Source organism: Diorhabda carinulata, chromosome Y (assembly GCF_026250575.1).
Source record: "Diorhabda carinulata isolate Delta chromosome Y, icDioCari1.1, whole genome shotgun sequence".
Classification (NCBI taxonomy): domain Eukaryota; kingdom Metazoa; phylum Arthropoda; class Insecta; order Coleoptera; family Chrysomelidae; genus Diorhabda; species Diorhabda carinulata.
In genome coordinates, this window is record NC_079473.1 from 4,130,754 (window position 1) to 4,155,277 (window position 24,524).

The following is a 24,524-nucleotide window of genomic DNA, read 5'->3' on the forward strand; positions in this document are numbered from 1 at the left end:
AATATATAATTAACACAAAGTGATAATCGATCTCATTTGGCCCCAATTCATGTATATCGAATGAATCTGATACAAATAAACTCTAATAATTCCAAATATATGAGGAATGATGTGATTCGAGTCCAATCAATGTCAATAGAATTCGAGAATATGCAATCAACACAAAGTGACAATCTATCACAATTGGCTTGAATTCATCTATATCGAATGTATGTGACACAAATAAACTCTAATAATTCCAGATATATGAGAAATGATGTGATTCGACTTCAATTGATGTCAATAGATTTCGAGAATATGCAATCAACACAAAGTGACAATCGATCACAATTGGCTCCAATTCATGTATATCGAATGTATCCGATACGAATAAACTCTAATAATACCAAATATATGAGGAAGGATGTGATTTGACATCAATAGACGTCAATAGATTTCGAGAATATACAATTAACACAAAGTGGCAATCGATCCTATTTGGTCCCAATTCATGTATATCGAATGTATCTGATACAAATAAACTCTGATACTTTCAAATATATGAGATATGATGTGATTCGACTTCAATCGATGTCAAAAGATTTCGAGAATATACAATTAACACAAAGTGACAATCGATCACAATTGGCTTCAATTCATGTATATCGAATGTATCTGACACAAATAAACTCAAATAATTCCTTATATATGAAGAATTATGTGATTCGACTTCAATTGATGTCAATAGATTTCGGAAATATGCAATTACCACAAAGTGACAATCGATCACAATTGGCTTGAATTCATCTATATCGAATGTATCTGACATAAATAGACTCTAATTATTCCAGATATATGAGAAATGATGTGATTCGACTTCAATTGATGTCAATAGATTTCGAGAATATGCAATCAACACAAAGTGACAATCGATCACAATTGGCTCCAATTCATGTATATCGAATGTATCCGATACGAATAAACTCTAATAATACCAAATATATGAGGAAGGATGTGATTTGACATCAATAGACGTCAATAGATTTCGAGAATATACAATTAACACAAAGTGGCAATCGATCCTATTTGGTCCCAATTCATGTATATCGAATGTATCTGATACAAATAAACTCTGATACTTCCAAATATATGAGATATGATGTGATTCGACTTCAATCGACGTCAAAAGATTTCGAGTATATACCATTAACACAAAGGGACAATCGATCACAATTGGCTTCAATTCATGTATATCGAATGTATCTGACACAAATAAACTCAAATAATTCCTTATATATGAGTAATTATGTGATTCGACTTCAATTGATGTCAATAGATTTCGGAAATATGCAATCACCACAAAGTGACAATCGATCACAATTGGCTTGAATTCATCTATATCGAATGTATGTGACACAAATAAACTCTAATAATTCCAGATATATGAGAAATGATGTGGTCCGACTTCAATTGATGTCAATAGATTTCGAGAATATACAATTAACACAAAGTGACAATCGATCTCATTTGGCCCCAATTCATGTATATCGAATGAATCTGATACAAATAAACTCTAATAATTCCAAATATATGAGGAAGGATGTGATTTGACATCAATAGACGTCAATAGATTTCGAGAATATACAATTAACACAAAGTGACAATCGATCACAGTTGGCTTCAGTTTATGTATATCGAATGTATCTGATAGAAATAAACTCTGATACTTCCAAATATATGAGATATGATGTGATTCGACTTCAATCGATGTCAAAAGATGTCGAGAATATACGATTAACACAAAGTGACAATCGATCACAATTGGCTTCAATTCATCTATATCGAATGTATCTGACATAAATAGACTCTAATAATTCCAGATATATGAGAAATGATGTGATTCGACTTCAAGTGATGTCAATAGATTTCGAGAATATGCAATCAACACAAAGTGACAATCGATCACAATTGGCTCCAATTCATGTATATCGAATGTATCCGATACGAAAAAACTCGAATAAATCCAAATATATGAGGAAGGATGTGATTTGACATCAATAGACGTCAATAGATTCCGAGAATATACAATTAACACAAAGTGGCAATCGATCTCATTTGGCCCCAATTCATGTATATCGAATGTATCTGATACAAATAAACTCTGATACTTCCAAATATATGAGATATGATGTGATTCGACTTCAATCGATGTCAAAAGATTTCGAGAATATACAATTAACACAAAGTGACAATCGATCACAATTGGCTTCAATTCATGTATATCCAATGTATCTGATACGAATAAACTCTAATAATTCCAAATATATGAGGAAGGATGTGATTTGACATCTATAGACGTCAATAGATTCCGAGTATATACAATTAACACAAAGTTACAATCGATCTCATTTGACCCAATTCATGTATATCGAATGAATCTGATACAAATAAACTCTAATAATTCCAAATATATGAGGAAGGATGTGATTTGACATCAATAGACGTCGATAGATTTCGAGAATATACAATTAACACAAAGTGGCCATCGATCTCATTTGGCCCCAATTCATGTATATCGAATGAATCTGATACAAATAAACTCAAATAATTCCTTATATATGAGGAATTATGTGATTCGACTTCAATTGATGTCAATAGATTTCGGAAATATGCAATGACCACCAAGTGACAATCGATCACAATTGGCTTGAATTCATCTATATCGAATGTATCTGACACAAATAAACTCTAATAATTCCAGATATATGAGAAATGATGTGATTCGACTTCAATTGATGTCAATGGATTTCGAGAATATGCAATCAACAAAAAGTGACAATCGATCACAATTGGCTCCAATCCATGTATATCGAATGAATCTGATACAAATAAACTCTAATAATTCCAAATATATGAGGAAGGATGTGATTTGACATCAATAGACGTCAATAGATTTCGAGAATATACAATTAACACAAAGTGACAATCGATCTCATTTGGCACCAATTCATGTATATCGAATGAATCTGATACAAATAAACTCTAATTAATCCAAATATATGAGGAAGGATGTGATATGACATCAATAGACGTCAATAGATTTCGAGAATATATGATTAACACAAAGTGATAATCGATCTCATTTGGCCCCAATTCATGTATATCGAATGAATCTGATACAAATAAATTCTAATAATTCCAAATATATGAGGAATGATGTGATTCGAGTCCAATTGATGTCAATTGATTTCGGAAATATGCAATCACCACAAAGTGACAATCGATCACAATTGGCTTGAATTCATCTATATCGAATGTATGTGACACAAATAAACTCTAATAATTCCAGATATATGAGAAATGATGTGATTCGACTTCAATTGATGTCAATAGATTTCAAGAATATGCAATCAACACAAAGTGACAATCGATCACAATTGGCTTGAATTCATCTATATCGAATGTATGTGACACAAATAAACTCTAATAATTCCAGATATATGAGAAATGATGTGATTCGACTTCAATTGATGTCAATAGATTTCAAGAATATGCAATCAACACAAAGTGACAATCGATCACATTTGGCTTCAATTCATGTATATCGAATGTATCCGATACGAATAAACTCTAATAATACCAAATATATGAGGAAGGATGTGATTCGACATCAATAGACGTCAATAGACTTCGAGAATATACAATTAACACAAAGTAGCAATCGATCTCATTTGGCCCCAATTCATGTATATCGAATGTATCTGATACAAATAAACTCTGATACTTTCAAATATATGAGATATGATGTGATTCGAATTCAATCGATGTCAAAAGATTTCGAGAATATACAATTAACACAAAGTGACAATCGATCACAATTGGCTTCAATTCATGTATATCGAATGTATCTGACACAAATAAACTCAAATAATTCCTTATATATGAGGAATTATGTGATTCGACTTCAATTGATGTCAATAGATTTCGGAAATATGCAATGACCACCAAGTGACAATCGATCACAATTGGCTTGAATTCATCTATATCGAATGTATCTGACACAAATAAACTCTAATAATTCCAGATATATGAGAAATGATGTGATTCGACTTCAATTGATGTCAATGGATTTCGAGAATATGCAATCAACAAAAAGTGACAATCGATCACAATTGGCTCCAATCCATGTATATCGAATGAATCTGATACAAATAAACTCTAATAATTCCAAATATATGAGGAAGGATGTGATTTGACATCAATAGACGTCAATAGATTTCGAGAATATACAATTAACACAAAGTGACAATCGATCTCATTTGGCACCAATTCATGTATATCGAATGAATCTGATACAAATAAACTCTAATTAATCCAAATATATGAGGAAGGATGTGATATGACATCAATAGACGTCAATAGATTTCGAGAATATATGATTAACACAAAGTGATAATCGATCTCATTTGGCCCCAATTCATGTATATCGAATGAATCTGATACAAATAAATTCTAATAATTCCAAATATATGAGGAATGATGTGATTCGAGTCCAATTGATGTCAATTGATTTCGGAAATATGCAATCACCACAAAGTGACAATCGATCACAATTGGCTTGAATTCATCTATATCGAATGTATGTGACACAAATAAACTCTAATAATTCCAGATATATGAGAAATGATGTGATTCGACTTCAATTGATGTCAATAGATTTCAAGAATATGCAATCAACACAAAGTGACAATCGATCACAATTGGCTTGAATTCATCTATATCGAATGTATGTGACACAAATAAACTCTAATAATTCCAGATATATGAGAAATGATGTGATTCGACTTCAATTGATGTCAATAGATTTCAAGAATATGCAATCAACACAAAGTGACAATCGATCACATTTGGCTTCAATTCATGTATATCGAATGTATCCGATACGAATAAACTCTAATAATACCAAATATATGAGGAAGGATGTGATTCGACATCAATAGACGTCAATAGACTTCGAGAATATACAATTAACACAAAGTAGCAATCGATCTCATTTGGCCCCAATTCATGTATATCGAATGTATCTGATACAAATAAACTCTGATACTTTCAAATATATGAGATATGATGTGATTCGAATTCAATCGATGTCAAAAGATTTCGAGAATATACAATTAACACAAAGTGACAATCGATCACAATTGGCTTCAATTCATGTATATCGAATGTATCTGACACAAATAAACTCAAATAATTCCTTATATATGAGGAATTATGTGATTCGACTTCAATTGATGTCAATAGATTTCGGAAATATGCAATCACCACAAAGTGACAATCGATCACAATTGGCTTGAATTCATCTATATCGAATGTATCTGACATAAATAGACTCTAATAATTCCAGATATATGAGAAATGATGTGATTCGACTTCAATTGATGTCAATAGATTTCGAGAATATGCAATCAACACAAAGTGACAATCGATCACAATTGGCTCCAATTCATGTATATCGAATGTATCCGATACGAATAAACTCTAATAATACCAAATATATGAGGAAGGATGTGATTTGACATCAATAGACGTCAATAGATTTCGAGAATATACAATTAACACAAAGTGGCAATCGATCCTATTTGGTCCCAATTCATGTATATCGAATGTATCTGATACAAATAAACTCTGATACTTCCAAATATATGAGATATGATGTGATTCGACTTCAATCGACGTCAAAAGATTTCGAGTATATACCATTAACACAAAGGGACAATCGATCACAATTGGCTTCAATTCATGTATATCGAATGTATCTGACACAAATAAACTCAAATAATTCCTTATATATGAGTAATTATGTGATTCGACTTCAATTGATGTCAATAGATTTCGGAAATATGCAATCACCACAAAGTGACAATCGATCACAATTGGCTTGAATTCATCTATATCGAATGTATGTGACACAAATAAACTCTAATAATTCCAGATATATGAGAAATGATGTGGTCCGACTTCAATTGATGTCAATAGATTTCGAGAATATACAATTAACACAAAGTGACAATCGATCTCATTTGGCCCCAATTCATGTATATCGAATGAATCTGATACAAATAAACTCTAATAATTCCAAATATATGAGGAAGGATGTGATTTGACATCAATAGACGTCAATAGATTTCGAGAATATACAATTAACACAAAGTGACAATCGATCACAGTTGGCTTCAGTTTATGTATATCGAATGTATCTGATAGAAATAAACTCTGATACTTCCAAATATATGAGATATGATGTGATTCGACTTCAATCGATGTCAAAAGATGTCGAGAATATACGATTAACACAAAGTGACAATCGATCACAATTGGCTTCAATTCATCTATATCGAATGTATCTGACATAAATAGACTCTAATAATTCCAGATATATGAGAAATGATGTGATTCGACTTCAAGTGATGTCAATAGATTTCGAGAATATGCAATCAACACAAAGTGACAATCGATCACAATTGGCTCCAATTCATGTATATCGAATGTATCCGATACGAAAAAACTCGAATAAATCCAAATATATGAGGAAGGATGTGATTTGACATCAATAGACGTCAATAGATTCCGAGAATATACAATTAACACAAAGTGGCAATCGATCTCATTTGGCCCCAATTCATGTATATCGAATGTATCTGATACAAATAAACTCTGATACTTCCAAATATATGAGATATGATGTGATTCGACTTCAATCGATGTCAAAAGATTTCGAGAATATACAATTAACACAAAGTGACAATCGATCACAATTGGCTTCAATTCATGTATATCCAATGTATCTGATACGAATAAACTCTAATAATTCCAAATATATGAGGAAGGATGTGATTTGACATCTATAGACGTCAATAGATTCCGAGTATATACAATTAACACAAAGTTACAATCGATCTCATTTGACCCAATTCATGTATATCGAATGAATCTGATACAAATAAACTCTAATAATTCCAAATATATGAGGAAGGATGTGATTTGACATCAATAGACGTCGATAGATTTCGAGAATATACAATTAACACAAAGTGGCCATCGATCTCATTTGGCCCCAATTCATGTATATCGAATGTATCTGATACAAATAAACTCTGATACTTCCAAATATATGAGATATGATGTGATTCGACTTCAATCGATGTCAAAAGATTTCGAGAATATACAATTAACACAAAGTGACAATCGATCACAATTGGCTTCAATTCATGTATATCCAATGTATCTGATACGAATAAACTCTAATAATTCCAAATATATGAGGAAGGATGTGATTTGACATCTATAGACGTCAATAGATTCCGAGTATATACAATTAACACAAAGTTACAATCGATCTCATTTGACCCAATTCATGTATATCGAATGAATCTGATACAAATAAACTATAATAATTCCAAATATATGAGGAAGGATGTGATTTGACATCAATAGACGTCGATAGATTTCGAGAATATACAATTAACACAAAGTGGCCATCGATCTCATTTGGCCCCAATTCATGTATATCGAATGAATCTGATACAAATAAACTCAAATAATTCCTTATATATGAGGAATTATGTGATTCGACTTCAATTGATGTCAATAGATTTCGGAAATATGCAATGACCACCAAGTGACAATCGATCACAATTGGCTTGAATTCATCTATATCGAATGTATCTGACACAAATAAACTCTAATAATTCCAGATATATGAGAAATGATGTGATTCGACTTCAATTGATGTCAATGGATTTCGAGAATATGCAATCAACAAAAAGTGACAATCGATCACAATTGGCTCCAATCCATGTATATCGAATGAATCTGATACAAATAAACTCTAATAATTCCAAATATATGAGGAAGGATGTGATTTGACATCAATAGACGTCAATAGATTTCGAGAATATACAATTAACACAAAGTGACAATCGATCTCATTTGGCACCAATTCATGTATATCGAATGAATCTGATACAAATAAACTCTAATTAATCCAAATATATGAGGAAGGATGTGATATGACATCAATAGACGTCAATAGATTTCGAGAATATATGATTAACACAAAGTGATAATCGATCTCATTTGGCCCCAATTCATGTATATCGAATGAATCTGATACAAATAAATTCTAATAATTCCAAATATATGAGGAATGATGTGATTCGAGTCCAATTGATGTCAATTGATTTCGGAAATATGCAATCACCACAAAGTGACAATCGATCACAATTGGCTTGAATTCATCTATATCGAATGTATGTGACACAAATAAACTCTAATAATTCCAGATATATGAGAAATGATGTGATTCGACTTCAATTGATGTCAATAGATTTCAAGAATATGCAATCAACACAAAGTGACAATCGATCACAATTGGCTTGAATTCATCTATATCGAATGTATGTGACACAAATAAACTCTAATAATTCCAGATATATGAGAAATGATGTGATTCGACTTCAATTGATGTCAATAGATTTCAAGAATATGCAATCAACACAAAGTGACAATCGATCACATTTGGCTTCAATTCATGTATATCGAATGTATCCGATACGAATAAACTCTAATAATACCAAATATATGAGGAAGGATGTGATTCGACATCAATAGACGTCAATAGACTTCGAGAATATACAATTAACACAAAGTAGCAATCGATCTCATTTGGCCCCAATTCATGTATATCGAATGTATCTGATACAAATAAACTCTGATACTTTCAAATATATGAGATATGATGTGATTCGAATTCAATCGATGTCAAAAGATTTCGAGAATATACAATTAACACAAAGTGACAATCGATCACAATTGGCTTCAATTCATGTATATCGAATGTATCTGACACAAATAAACTCAAATAATTCCTTATATATGAGGAATTATGTGATTCGACTTCAATTGATGTCAATAGATTTCGGAAATATGCAATCACCACAAAGTGACAATCGATCACAATTGGCTTGAATTCATCTATATCGAATGTATCTGACATAAATAGACTCTAATAATTCCAGATATATGAGAAATGATGTGATTCGACTTCAATTGATGTCAATAGATTTCGAGAATATGCAATCAACACAAAGTGACAATCGATCACAATTGGCTCCAATTCATGTATATCGAATGTATCCGATACGAATAAACTCTAATAATACCAAATATATGAGGAAGGATGTGATTTGACATCAATAGACGTCAATAGATTTCGAGAATATACAATTAACACAAAGTGGCAATCGATCCTATTTGGTCCCAATTCATGTATATCGAATGTATCTGATACAAATAAACTCTGATACTTCCAAATATATGAGATATGATGTGATTCGACTTCAATCGACGTCAAAAGATTTCGAGTATATACCATTAACACAAAGGGACAATCGATCACAATTGGCTTCAATTCATGTATATCGAATGTATCTGACACAAATAAACTCAAATAATTCCTTATATATGAGTAATTATGTGATTCGACTTCAATTGATGTCAATAGATTTCGGAAATATGCAATCACCACAAAGTGACAATCGATCACAATTGGCTTGAATTCATCTATATCGAATGTATGTGACACAAATAAACTCTAATAATTCCAGATATATGAGAAATGATGTGGTCCGACTTCAATTGATGTCAATAGATTTCGAGAATATACAATTAACACAAAGTGACAATCGATCTCATTTGGCCCCAATTCATGTATATCGAATGAATCTGATACAAATAAACTCTAATAATTCCAAATATATGAGGAAGGATGTGATTTGACATCAATAGACGTCAATAGATTTCGAGAATATACAATTAACACAAAGTGACAATCGATCACAGTTGGCTTCAGTTTATGTATATCGAATGTATCTGATAGAAATAAACTCTGATACTTCCAAATATATGAGATATGATGTGATTCGACTTCAATCGATGTCAAAAGATGTCGAGAATATACGATTAACACAAAGTGACAATCGATCACAATTGGCTTCAATTCATCTATATCGAATGTATCTGACATAAATAGACTCTAATAATTCCAGATATATGAGAAATGATGTGATTCGACTTCAAGTGATGTCAATAGATTTCGAGAATATGCAATCAACACAAAGTGACAATCGATCACAATTGGCTCCAATTCATGTATATCGAATGTATCCGATACGAAAAAACTCGAATAAATCCAAATATATGAGGAAGGATGTGATTTGACATCAATAGACGTCAATAGATTCCGAGAATATACAATTAACACAAAGTGGCAATCGATCTCATTTGGCCCCAATTCATGTATATCGAATGTATCTGATACAAATAAACTCTGATACTTCCAAATATATGAGATATGATGTGATTCGACTTCAATCGATGTCAAAAGATTTCGAGAATATACAATTAACACAAAGTGACAATCGATCACAATTGGCTTCAATTCATGTATATCCAATGTATCTGATACGAATAAACTCTAATAATTCCAAATATATGAGGAAGGATGTGATTTGACATCTATAGACGTCAATAGATTCCGAGTATATACAATTAACACAAAGTTACAATCGATCTCATTTGACCCAAGTCATGTATATCGAATGAATCTGATACAAATAAACTCTAATAATTCCAAATATATGAGGAAGGATGTGATTTGACATCAATAGACGTCGATAGATTTCGAGAATATACAATTAACACAAAGTGGCCATCGATCTCATTTGGCCCCAATTCATGTATATCGAATGAATCTGATACAAATAAACTCAAATAATTCCTTATATATGAGGAATTATGTGATTCGACTTCAATTGATGTCAATAGATTTCGGAAATATGCAATGACCACCAAGTGACAATCGATCACAATTGGCTTGAATTCATCTATATCGAATGTATCTGACACAAATAAACTCTAATAATTCCAGATATATGAGAAATGATGTGATTCGACTTCAATTGATGTCAATGGATTTCGAGAATATGCAATCAACAAAAAGTGACAATCGATCACAATTGGCTCCAATCCATGTATATCGAATGAATCTGATACAAATAAACTCTAATAATTCCAAATATATGAGGAAGGATGTGATTTGACATCAATAGACGTCAATAGATTTCGAGAATATACAATTAACACAAAGTGACAATCGATCTCATTTGGCACCAATTCATGTATATCGAATGAATCTGATACAAATAAACTCTAATTAATCCAAATATATGAGGAAGGATGTGATATGACATCAATAGACGTCAATAGATTTCGAGAATATATAATTAACACAAAGTGATAATCGATCTCATTTGGCCCCAATTCATGTATATCGAATGAATCTGATACAAATAAATTCTAATAATTCCAAATATATGAGGAATGATGTGATTCGAGTCCAATTGATGTCAATTGATTTCGGAAATATGCAATCACCACAAAGTGACAATCGATCACAATTGGCTTGAATTCATCTATATCGAATGTATGTGACACAAATAAACTCTAATAATTCCAGATATATGAGAAATGATGTGATTCGACTTCAATTGATGTCAATAGATTTCAAGAATATGCAATCAACACAAAGTGACAATCGATCACAATTGGCTTGAATTCATCTATATCGAATGTATGTGACACAAATAAACTCTAATAATTCCAGATATATGAGAAATGATGTGATTCGACTTCAATTGATGTCAATAGATTTCAAGAATATGCAATCAACACAAAGTGACAATCGATCACATTTGGCTTCAATTCATGTATATCGAATGTATCCGATACGAATAAACTCTAATAATACCAAATATATGAGGAAGGATGTGATTCGACATCAATAGACGTCAATAGACTTCGAGAATATACAATTAACACAAAGTAGCAATCGATCTCATTTGGCCCCAATTCATGTATATCGAATGTATCTGATACAAATAAACTCTGATACTTTCAAATATATGAGATATGATGTGATTCGAATTCAATCGATGTCAAAAGATTTCGAGAATATACAATTAACACAAAGTGACAATCGATCACAATTGGCTTCAATTCATGTATATCGAATGTATCTGACACAAATAAACTCAAATAATTCCTTATATATGAGGAATTATGTGATTCGACTTCAATTGATGTCAATAGATTTCGGAAATATGCAATCACCACAAAGTGACAATCGATCACAATTGGCTCGAATTCATGTATATCGAATGTATCCGATACGAATAAACTCTAATAATTCCAAATATATGAGGAAGGATGTGATTTGACATCAATAGACGTCAATAGATTTCGAGAATATACAATTAACACAAAGTGGCAATCGATCTCATTTGGTCCCAATTCATGTATATCGAATGTATCTGATACAAATAAACTCTGATACTTCCAAATATATGAGATATGATGTGATTCGACTTCAATCGACGTCAAAAGATTTCGAGTATATACCATTAACACAAAGGGACAATCGATCACAATTGGCTTCAATTCATGTATATCGAATGTATCTGATACGAATAAACTCTAATAATTCCAAATATATGAGGAAGGATTCGATTTGACATCAATAGACGTCAATAAATTTCGAGAATATACAATTAACACAAAGTGACAATCGATCTCATTTGGCCCCAATTCATGTATATCGAAATAATCTGATACAAATAAACTCCAATAATTCCAAATATATGAGGAATGATGTGATTCGACTCCAATCAATCTCAATAGATTACGAGAATATGCAATCAACACAAAGTGACAATCGATCACAGTTGGCTTCCGTTCATGTATATCGAATGTATCTGATACAAATAAACTCTAATAATTCCAAATATATGAGGAATGATGTGATTCGACTCCAATCAATCTCAATAGATTACGAGAATATGCAATCAACACAAAGTGACAATCTATCACAATTGGCTTCAATCCATGTATATCAAATGTATCTGATACAAAAAAACTCTGATACTTCCAAATATATGAGATATGATGTGATTCGACTTCAATCGATATCAATAGATTTCGAGAATATGCAATCAACACAAAGTGACAATCTATCACAATTGGCTTGAATTCAACTATATCGAATGTATGTGACACAAATAAACTCTAATAATTCCAGATATATGAGAAATGATGTGGTCCGACTTCAATTGATGTCAATAGATTTCAAGAATATGCAATCAACACAAAGTAACAATCGATCACAATTGGCTTCAATTCATGTATATCGAATGTATCTGATACAAAAAAACTCTGATACTTCCAAATATATGAGATATGATGTGATTCGACTTCAATCGATATCAATAGATTTGGAGAATATGCAATCAACACAAAGTGACAATCTATCACAATTGGCTTGAATTCATCTATATCGAATGTATGTGACACAAATAAACTCTAATAATTCCAAATATATGAGGAATGATGTGATTCGACTCCAATCAATCTCAATAGATTACGAGAATATGCAATCAACACAAAGTGACAATCTATCACAATTGGCTTCAATCCATGTATATCGAATGTATCTGATACAAAAAAACTCTGATACTTCCAAATATATGAGATATGATGTGATTCGACTTCAATCGATATCAATAGATTTCGAGAATATGCAATCAACACAAAGTGACAATCTATCACAATTGGCTTGAATTCATCTATATCGAATGTATGTGACACAAATAAACTCTAATAATTCCAGATATATGAGAAATGATGTGGTCCGACTTCAATTGATGTCAATAGATTTCAAGAATATGCAATCAACACAAAGTAACAATCGATCACAATTGGCTTCAATTCATGTATATCGAATGTATCTGATACGAATAAACTCTAATAATTCCAAATATATGAGGAAGGATGTGATTTGACATCAATAGACGTCAATAGATTTCGAGAATATACAATTAACACAAAGTGACAATCGATCTCATTTGGCCCCAATTCATGTATATCGAATGAATCTGATACAAATAAACTCTAATAATTCCAAATATATGAGGAAGGATGTGATTTGACATCAATAGACGTCAATAGATTTCGAGAATATACAATTAACACAAAGTGACAATCGATCACAGTTGGCTTCAGTTTATGTATATCGAATGTATCTGATACAAATAAACTCAAATATTTCCAAATATATGAGAAATGATGTGATTTGACTCCAATTGATGTCAATAGATTTCGAGAATATACAATAACACAAAGTGACAATCGATCTCATTTGGCCCCAATTCATGTATATCGAATGTATCTGATACAAATAAACTCTGATACTTCCAAATATATGAGATATGTTGTGATTCGACTTCAATCGATGTCAAAAGATGTCGAGAATATACGATTAACACAAAGTGACAATCGATCACAATTGGCTTCAATTCATCTATATCGAATGTATCTGACATAAATAGACTCTAATAATTCCAGATATATGAGAAATGATGTGATTCGACTTCAATCGATATCAATAGATTTCGAGAATATGCAATCAACACAAAGTGACAATCTATCACAATTGGCTTGAATTCATCTATATCGAATGTATGTGACACAAATAAACTCTAATAATTCCAGATATATGAGAAATGATGTGGTCCGACTTCAATTGATGTCAATAGATTTCAAGAATATGCAATCAACACAAAGTAACAATCGATCACAATTGGCTTCAATTCATGTATATCCAATGTATCTGATACGAATAAACTCTAATAATTCCAAATATATGAGGAAGGATGTGATTTGACATCAATAGACGTCAATAGATTCCGAGTATATACAATTAACACAAAGTTACAATCGATCTCATTTGGCCCCAATTCATGTATATCGAATGAATCTGATACAAATAAACTCTAATAATTCCAAATATATGAGGAAGGATGTGATTTGACATCAATAGACGTCGATAGATTTCGAGAATATACAATTAACACAAAGTGGCCATCGATCTCATTTGGCCCCAATTCATGTATATCGAATGAATCTGATACAAATAAACTCAAATAATTCCTTATATATGAGGAATTATGTGATTCGACTTCAATTGATGTCAATGGATTTCGAGAATATGCAATCAACAAAAAGTGACAATCGATCACAATTGGCTTCAATTCATGTATATCGAATGTATCCGATACGAATGAACTCTAATAATTCCAAATATATGAGGAAGGATGTGATTTGACATCAATAGACGTCAATAGATTTCGAGAATATACAATTAACACAAAGTGGCAATCGACCTCATTTGGCCCCAATTCATGTTTATCGAATGTATCTGATACGAATAAACTCTGATACTTCCAAATATATGAGATATGATGTGATTCGACTTCAATCGATGTCAAAAGATTTCGAGAATATACCATTAACACAAAGGGACAATCGATCACAATTGGCTTCAATTCATGCATATCGAATGTATCTGATACGAATAAACTCAAATAATTCCTTATATATGAGGAATTATGTGATTCGACTTCAATTGATGTCAATAGATTTCGGAAATATGCAATCACCACCAAGTGACAATCGATCACAATTGGCTTGAATTCATCTATATCGAATGTATCTGACACAAATAAACTCTAATAATTCCAGATATATGAGAAATGATGTGATTCGACTTCAATTGATGTCAATGGATTTCGAGAGTATGCAATCAACAAAAAGTGACAATCGATCACAAATGGCTTCAATTCATGTATATCGAATGTATCCGATACGAATGAACTCTAATAATTCCAAATATATGAGGAAGGATGTGATTTGACATCAATAGACGTCAATAAATTTCGAGAATATACAATTAACACAAAGTGACAATCGATCTCATTAGGCCCCAATTCATGTATATCGAATGAATCTGATAGAAATAAACTCTAATAATTCCAAATATATGAGGAATGATGTGATTCGACTCCAATCAATGTCAATAGATTTCGAGAATATGCAATCAACACAAAGTGACAATCGATCACAGTTGGCTTCAATTCATGTATATCGAATGTATCTGATACTAATAAACTCTAATATTTCCAAATATATGAGAAATGATGTGATTCGAGTCCAATCAATGTCAATAGATTTCGAGAATATGCAATCAACACAAAGTGACAATCTATCACAATTGGCTTCAATTCATGTATATCGAATGTATCTGATACAAATAAACTCTGATACTTCCAAATATATGAGATATGATGTGATTCGACTCCAATCGATGTCAATAGATATCGAGAATATACAATTAACACAAAGTGACAATCGATTACAATTGGCCCCAATTCATGTATATCGAATGTATCTGATACAAATAAACTCTGATACTTCCAAATATATGAGATATGATGTGATTCGACTTCAATCGATGTCAAAAGATTTCGAAAATATACCATTAACACAAAGGGACAATCGATCACAATTGGCTTCAATTCATGTATATCGAATGTATCTGATACGAATAAACTCTAATAATTCCAAATATATGAGGAAGGATGTGATTTGACATCAATAGACGTCAATAAATTTCGAGAATATACAATTAACACAAAGTGACAATCGATCTCATTTGGCCCCAATTCATGTATATCGGATAAATCTGATACAAATAAACTCTAATAATTTCAAATATATGAGGAATGATGTGATTCGACTCCAATTGATGTCAATAGATTTCGAGATTATACAATTAACACAAAGTGACAATCGATCTCATTTGGCCCCAATTCATGTATATCGAATGTATCTGATACTAATAAACTCTAATATTTCCAAATATATGAGAAATGATGTGATTCGAGTCCAATCAATGTCAATAGATTTCGAGAATATGCAATCAACACAAAGTGACAATCTATCACAATTGGCTTCAATTCATGTATATCGAATGTAGCTGATACAAATAAACTCTAATAATTCCAGATATATGAGAAATGATGTGATTCGACTTCAATTGATGTCAATAGATTCCGAGAATATATAATTAACACAAAGTGGCAATCGATCTCATTTGGCCCCAATTCATGTATATCGAATGTATCTGATACAAATAAACTCTGATACTTCCAAATATATGAGATATGATGTGATTCGACTTCAATCGATGTCAAAAGATTTCGAGAATATACAATTAACACAAAGTGGCCATCGATATCATTTGGCCCCAATTCATGTATATCGAATGAATCTGATACAAATAAACTCTAATAATTCCAAATATATGAGGAATGATGTGAATCGAGTCCAATCAATGTCAATAGATTTCGAGAATATGCAATCAACACAAAGTAACAATCTATCACAATTGGCTTCAATTCATCTATATCGAATGTATCTGACAAAAATAAACTATAATAATTCCAGATATATGAGAAATGATGTGATTCGACTTCAATTGATGTCAATAGATTTCGAGAATATGCAATCAACAGAAAGTGTCAATCGATCACAATTGGCTTCAATTCATGTATATCGAATGTATCCGATACGAATAAACTCTAATAATTCCAAATATATGAGGAAGGATGTGATTTGACATCAATAGACGTCGATAGATTTCGAGAATATACAATTAACACAAAGTGGCCATCGATCTCATTTGGCCCCAATTCATGTATATCGAATGAATCTGATACAAATAAACTCAAATAATTCCTTATATATGAGGAATTATGTGATTCGACTTCAATTGATGTCAATAGATTTCGGAAATATGCAATCACCACCAAGTGACAATCGATCACAATTGGCTTGAATTCATCTATATCGAATGTATCTGACACAAATAAACTCTAATAATTCCAGATATATGAGAAATGATGTGATTCGAATTCAATTGATGTCAATGGATTTCGAGAATATGCAATCAACAAAAAGTGACAATCTATCACAATTGGCTTCAATTCATGTATATCGAATGTAGCTGATACAAATAAACTCTAATAATTCCAGATATATGAGAAATGATGTGATTCGACTTCAATTGATGTCAATAGATTCCGAGAATATATAATTAACACAAAGTGGCAATCGATCTCATTTGGCCCCAATTCATGTATATCGAATGTATCTGATACAAATAAACTCTGATACTTCCAAATATATGAGATATGATGTGATTCGACTTCAATCGATGTCAAAAGATTTCGAGAATATACAATTAACACAAAGTGGCCATCGATATCATTTGGCCCCAATTCATGTATATCGAATGAATCTGATACAAATAATCTCTAATAATTCCAAATATATGAGGAATGATGTGAATCGAGTCCAATCAATGTCAATAGATTTCGAGAATATGCAATCAACACAAAGTAACAATCTATCACAATTGGCTTCAATTCATCTATATCGGATGTATCTGACAAAAATAAACTTTAATAATTCCAGATATATGAGAAATGATGTGATTCGACTTCAATTGATGTCAATAGATTTCGAGAATATGCAATCAACAGAAAGTGTCAATCGATCACAATTGGCTTCAATTCATGTATATCGAATGTATCCGATACGAATAAACTCTAATAATTCCAAATATATGAGGAAGGATGTGATTTGACATCAATAGACGTCGATAGATTTCGAGAATATACAATTAACACAAAGTGGCCATCGATCTCATTTGGCCCCAATTCATGTATATCGAATGAATCTGATACAAATAAACTCAAATAATTCCTTATATATGAGGAATTATGTGATTCGACTTCAATTGATGTCAATAGATTTCGGAAATATGCAATCACCACCAAGTGACAATCGATCACAATTGGCTTGAATTCATCTATATCGAATGTATCTGACACAAATAAACTCTAATAATTCCAGATATATGAGAAATGATGTGATTCGACTTCAATTGATGTCAATGGATTTCGAGAATATGCAATCAACAAAAAGTGACAATCGATCACAATTGGCTTCAATTCATGTATATCGAATGTATCCGATACGAATGAACTCTAATAATTCCAAATATATGAGGAAGGATGTGATTTGACATCAATAGACGTCAATAGATTTCGAGAATATACAATTAACACAAAGTGGCAATCGATCTCATTTGGCCCCTATTCATGTTTATCGAATGTATCTGATACAAATAAACTCTGATACTTCCAAATATATGAGATATGATGTAATTCGACTTCAATCGATGTCAAAAGATTTCGAGAATATACCATTAACACAAAGGGACAATCGATCACAATTGGCTTCAATTCATGCATATCGAATGTATCTGATACGAATAAACTCAAATAATTCCTTATATATGAGGAATTATGTGATTCGACTTCAATTGATGTCAATAGATTTCGGAAATATGCAATCACCACCAAGTGACAATCGATCACAATTGGCTTGAATTCATCTATATCGAATGTATCTGACACAAATAAACTCTAATAATTCCAGATATATGAGAAATGATGTGATTCGACTTAAATTGATGTCAATGGATTTCGAGAATATGCAATCAACAAAAAGTGACAATCGATCACAATTGGCTTCAATTCATGTATATCGAATGTATCCGATACGAATGAACTCTAATAATTCCAAATATATGAGGAAGGATGTGATTTGACATCAATAGACGTCAATAAATTTCGAGAATATACAATTAACACAAAGTGACAATCGATCTCATTTGGCCCCAATTCATGTATATCGAATTAATCTGATAGAAATAAACTCTAATAATTCCAAATATATGAGGAATGATGTGATTCGACTCCAATCAATGTCAATAGATTTCGAGAATATGCAATCAACACAAAGTGACAATCTATCACAATTGGCTTCAATTCATGTATATCGAATGTATCTGATACAAATAAACTCTGATACTTCCAAATATATGAGATATGATGTGATTCGACTTCAATCGATGTCAATAGATTTCGAGAATATACAATTAACACAAAGTGACAATCGATTACAATTGGCCCCAATTCATGTATATCGAATGTATCTGATACAAATAAACTCTAATATTTCCAAATATATGAGAAATGATGTGATTCGAGTCCAATCAATGTCAATAGATTTCGAGAATATGCAATCAACACAAAGTGACAATCTATCACAATTGGCTTCAATTCATGTATATCGAATGTATCTGATACAAATAAACTCTGATACTTCCAAATATATGAGATATGATGTGATGCGACTTCAATCGATGTCAATAGATTTCGAGAATATACAATTAACACAAAGTGACAATCGATTACAATTGGCCCCAATTCATGTATATCGAATGTATCTGATACAAATAAACTCTGATTCTTCCAAATATATGAGATATGATGTGATTCGACTTCAATAGACGTCAATAAATTTCGAGAATATACAATTAACACAAAGTGACAATCGATCTCATTTGGCCCCAATTCATGTATATCGAATGTATCTGATACAAGTAAACTATGATATTTCCAAATATATGAGATATGATGTGATTCGACTTCAATCGATGTCAAAAATTTCGAGAATATACAATTAACACAAAGTGACAATCGATAACAATTGGCTTCAATTCATGTTTATCGAATGTATCTGACACAAATAAACTCAAATAATTTCTTATATATGAGGAATTATGTGATTTGACTTCAATTGATGTCAATAGATTTCGGAAATATGCAATCCCACAAAGTGACAATCGATCACGATTGGCTCCAATTCATGTATATCGAATGTATCTGATACAAATAAACTCTGATACTTCCAAATATATGAGATATGATGTGATTCGACTTCAATCGACGTCAAAAGATTTCGAGAATATACCATTAACACAAAGGGACAATCGATCACAATTGGCTTCAATTCATGTATATCGAATGTATCTGATACGAATAAACTCTAATAATTCCAAATATATGAGGAAGGCAGTGATTTGACAGCAATAGACGTCAATAAATTTCGAGAATATACAATTAACACAAAGTGACAATCGATCTCATTTGGCCCCAATTCATGTATATCGAATGAATCTGATACAAATAAACTCTAATAATTCCAAATATATGAGGAATGATGTGATTCGACTCCAATCAATCTCAATAGATTACGAGAATATGCAATCAACACAAAGTGACAATCGATCACAGTTGGCTTCCGTTCATGTATATCGAATGAATCTGATACATATATTACTAATAATTCCAAATATATGAGGAATGATGAGATTCGAGTCTTATCAATGTCAATAGATTTCGAGAATATGCAATCAACACAAAGTGACAATCTATCACAATTGGCTTCAATTCATGTAAATCGAATGTATCTGATACAAATAAACTCTGATACTTCCAAATATATATGAGATATGATGTGATTCGACTTCAATCGATGTCAATAGATTTCGAGAATATACAATTAACACAAAGTGACAATCGATCTCATTTGGCCCCAATTCATGTATATCGAATGAATCTGATACAAATAAAATCTAATAATTCCAAATATATGAGGAATGATGAGATTCGAGTCCAATCAATGTCAATAGATTTCGAGAATATGCAATCAACACAAAGTGACAATCTATCACAATTGGCTTCAATTCATGTATATCGAATGTATCTCATACAAAAAAACTCTGATACTTCCAAATATATGAGATATGATGTGATTCGACTTCAATCGATATCAATAGATTTCGAGAATATGCAATCAACACAAAGTGACAATCGATCACAATTGTCTTCAATTCATAAATATCGAATGTATCTGATACGAATAAACTCTAATAATTCCAAATATATGAAGAATGATGTGATTCGAGTCCAATCAATGTCAATAGATTTCGGAAATATGCAATCACCACAAAGTGACAATCGATCACAATTGGCTTGAATTCATCTATATCGAATGTATCTGACACAAATAAACTCTAATAATTCCAGATATATGAGAAATGATGTGATTCGACTTCAATTGATGTCAATAGATTTCGAGAATATGCAATCAACACAAAGTGACAATCGATCACAATTGGCTCCAATTCATGTATATCGAATGTATCCGATACGAATAAACTCTAATAATTCCAAATATATGAGGAAGGATGTGATTTGACATCAATAGACGTCAATAGATTTCGAGAATATACAATTAACACAAAGTGGCAATCGATCTCATTTGGTCCCAATTCATGTATATCGAATGTATCTGATACAAATAAACTCTGATACTTCCAAATATATGAGATATGATGTGATTCGACTTCAATCGACGTCAAAAGATTTCGAGAATATACCATTAACACAAAGGGACAATCGATCACAATTGGCTTCGATTCATGTATATCGAATGTATCTGATACGAATAAACTCTAATAATTCCAAATATATGAGGAAGGATGTGATTTGACATCAATAGACGTCAATAAATTTCGAGAATGTACAATTAACACAAAGTGACAATCGATCTCATTTGGCCCCAATTCATGTATATCGAATGAATCTGATACAAATAAACTCTAATAATTCCAAATATATGAGGAATGATGTGATTCGACTCCAATCAATCTCAATAGTCTACGAGAATATGCAATCAACACAAAGTGACAATCGATCACAGTTGGCATCCGTTCATGTATATCGGATGTATCTGATACAAATAAACTCTAATATTTCCAAATATATGAGAAATGATGTGATTCGACTCCAATTGATGTCAATAGATTTCGAGAATATACAATTAACACAAAGTGACAATCGATCTCATTTGGCCCCAATTCATGTATATCGAATGAATCTGATACAAATAAACTCTAATAATTTCAAATATATGAGGAATGATGTGATTCGACTCCAATCAATCTCAATAGATTACGAGAATATGCAATCAACACAAAGTGACAATCTATCACAATTGGCTTCAATTCATGTATATCGAATGTATCTGATACAAAAAAACTCTGATACTTCCAAATATATGAGATATGATGTGATTCGACTTCAATCGATATCAATAGATTTCGAGAATATGCAATCAACACAAAGTGACAATCGATCAAAATTGGCTTCAATTCATAAATATCGAATGTATCTGATACGAATAAACTCTAATAATTCCAAATATATGAGGAAGGATGTGATTTGACATTAATAGACGTCAATAGATTTCGAGAATATACAATCAACACAAAGTGACAATCTATCACAATTGGCTTCAATTCATGTATATCGAATAAATCTGATACAAATAAACTCTAATAATTCCAAATATATGAAGATTGATGTGATTCGAGTCCAATCAATGTCAATAGATTTCGAGAATATGCAATCAACACAAAGTGACAATCTATCACAATTGGCTTCAATTCATGTATATCGAATGTATCTGACACAAATAAACTCAAATAATTCCTTATATATGAGGAATTATGTGATTCGACTTCAATTGATGTCAATAGATTTCGGAAATATGCAATCACCACAAAGTGACAATCGATCACATTTGGCTTGAATTCATCTATATCGAATGTATCTGACATAGATAGACTCTAATAATTCCAGATATATGAGAAATGATGTGATTCGACTTCAATTGATGTCAATAGATTTCGAGAATATGCAATCAACACAAAGTGACAATCGATCACAATTGGCTCCAATTCATGTATATCGAATGTATCCGATACGAATAAACTCTAATAATTCCAAATATATGAGGAAGGATGTGATTTGACATCAATAGACGTCAATAGATTTCGAGAATATACAATTAACACAAAGTGGCAATCTATCTCATTTGGTCCCAATTCATGTATATCGAATGTATCTGATACAAATAAACTCTGATACTTCCAAATATATGAGATATGATGTGATTCGACTTCAATCGACGTCAAAAGATTTCGAGAATATACCATTAACACAAAGGGACAATCGATCACAATTGGCTTCGATTCATGTATATCGAATGTATCTGATACGAATAAACTCTAATAATTCCAAATATATGAGGAAGGATGTGATTTGACATCAATAGACGTCAATAAATTTCGAGAATGTACAATTAACACAAAGTGACAATCGATCTCATTTGGCCCCAATTCATGTATATCGAATGAATCTGATACAAATAAACTCTAATAATTCCAAATATATGAGGAATGATGTGATTCGACTCCAATCAATCTCAATAGTCTACGAGAATATGCAATCAACACAAAGTGACAATCGATCACAGTTGGCTTCCGTTCATGTATATCGAATGTATCTGATACAAATAAACTCTAATAATTCCAGATATATGAGAAATGATGTGATTCGACTTAAATTGATGTCAATGGATTTCGAGAATATGCAATCAACAAAAAGTGACAATCGATCACAATTGGCTTCAATTCATGTATATCGAATGTATCCGATACGAATGAACTCTAATAATTCCAAATATATGAGGAAGGATGTGATTTGACATCAATA